Source organism: Lipotes vexillifer, unplaced genomic scaffold (assembly GCF_000442215.2).
Source record: "Lipotes vexillifer unplaced genomic scaffold, Lipotes_vexillifer_v1.1 scaffold883, whole genome shotgun sequence".
Classification (NCBI taxonomy): domain Eukaryota; kingdom Metazoa; phylum Chordata; class Mammalia; order Artiodactyla; family Lipotidae; genus Lipotes; species Lipotes vexillifer.
The window spans coordinates 238,494-240,626 of NW_006789567.1; the positions used below are offsets into that span (position 1 = coordinate 238,494).

The 2,133-nt window shown below is 34.9% G+C and overlaps 1 pseudogene; it reads left to right on the plus strand.

Moving 5' to 3' along the window:
- Window positions 1-1,480: 1,480 nt before the first annotated feature.
- LOC103077384 (cytochrome c oxidase protein 20 homolog pseudogene) lies at window positions 1,481-1,844 on the plus strand (annotated as a pseudogene).
- Window positions 1,845-2,133: the final 289 nt, after the last annotated feature.

Here is a 2,133-nt window from a genome sequence, read left to right on the forward strand (position 1 = left end):
TGTTTAAGTTCTGTTCACAGAGACTTCTTCTCTTAATTGGATAGAAAGATTTAAGAAACACAGCTGGGGAGAAATTGGAGCTGTGGAGGACTGTTACAGTTACTAGCTGGCTTAATATCTGCAATTCTGGCAGCCTTTCCAAAGGGTCACGATATGAGTGATTCTTTTCAAGAAACAAGAAGCCAGCTAAGCTACCTCCAGAGTCATAATTTTGTGCTCTTTTAAAATATAGGAAAAATGAAAATAAAGTGTGGAATGGAGCATCAAAGTGCAGTGAATCTGTGGTGTTACAGCTCTGATAAATTTCTATGGACAAGATGATATTTGTGTTCAGATATCAGAGCTCTTTTTCTTATGAGAACTCAAAATGGTCATTTGGGATCAGTTTATCCTATTATCACTCTTTTTTTTGTCTATCTGTCCTTTTTTTCTATCTGTTAAGCACATGTTGCTTTATAGAGAATTATGGTCATTACTGTTCTCTCCAGCTTTAACAATAAAATTAAGAAAACTCAAGTTATAGGTTGACAATGATGAAGATTTTTTTATTCATGAAGGGCTTCAGATAATACAGTAATTTCTTCCTGTGCTCAAGAAAGAACTCGGTATATATGTCACTAACTATTATTGGAGAAGCTCTACCTTGAAGTCACGTTTCAAAATGCTTTTCACTCCTTAACACTCCTTGAGTAAGTTTTGTAAGTTAATGTTGCCTCCTATGGCTTGACTGTCTTCCTCATAGAGATGCAGCTTAAAACTTTCCTAAAGCCCCCTCTAGTGACAAACAGCAAATTAATCCATTACTTCATAACATGCTAATACCGCCAAGCTCTGAAGTTCCATTTTCTCATTTACTTATTAGATGAATGAATAGCTACAGTATTTTGATTGGAGAATGACTGAGAAATAGTCAATAGCTCAAATTTCCAAGGTTTCCACCAAAACCTAAGGGATTTTGTTTTGAGACTGGGGCCAACATATAGGGCACATTCATCATTTAATTTCATTTCTTTTCTCTGCCCTGATTGGTACACCTTAAAAAATATTCCCTAAAAAAAGTCCTTCATTTTTGTCCTTCAGGGACTTTAAAGATGAAAATATGTTCATAATTAGCCATTGAATGGGAAAAGATTATCTTGGCCTTTACCTCTTGGTGCTTTCACTGCATTTACTGGATAATTTTCATTGATGATACTGAGCATGGCCAAGCAGACAAATATAAATTCCAGGAATCCTCTGAATTATGCAAGTAATGGTACTCTATAAAAATATAGATTAAATGTAAATGTAATAATACAATATGTTTTAAAATAATATATAATAAAATAGAATAAATGAACTATATAATATATTATTAGGCTATATATTATGGTATGTAATAATACATAGTTTATTTTATTTATATCCCCATTTCCAAAGGGCTTCAAACTCATCTAATTAAAAATAGGCTTGATTAGGGGCAAAGGCGCCGACCGTCCCCATGGTGGCTGTGCTGGAGCCCGGGGAGCCCAGGAAGGGGAAGCCGTTTAAGCTCCTATGAATTTTAGATGTTGAAAACATTCCCCATGCACAGGATTCGATATTATATGGTTCATTAGGATCTGTTGAGGCTGGCTTTGGATATTTTTTGTTAACCAGTAGAATTAGAAGATCATGTGATGTTGGAAGTAGGAGGTTTTATCTTGGTAACTTTAGGATGCTGGTTCCATTGTAGGTATAATTATGCAAAGCTAAGAATCCAGGAAAGACTTACCAGAGAAGGAATTAAAAACAAGATTTTATATGAAAGTATCCACCTTGATCCTGAAAGAAAACAAACCAACGGTGGCGGCAGCAGCAATTGAGCAGTCTCGAGCTTAGAAAACCTGGATACAACTCACTTCAGTGTGAACAAAGCAGAGATCAACTACAGAAAGCATTTTATGTACCGTAAGAAGTCTTTCAATCAAGTAAAGAATGTGTAAGTTGCAGTCTTTTTTACACATGTATGAATATTTACAAACTTATTCTGGCCCTGTATCTACTGTCAGTATAACACACAGTGGACTCGTACTTAAAATAAACCTCATGTTTAATGCTTTAAAAAGTAGGTTTGATTAAACCATTAAATAAGAGTAGAAGAATAAAAGCCAC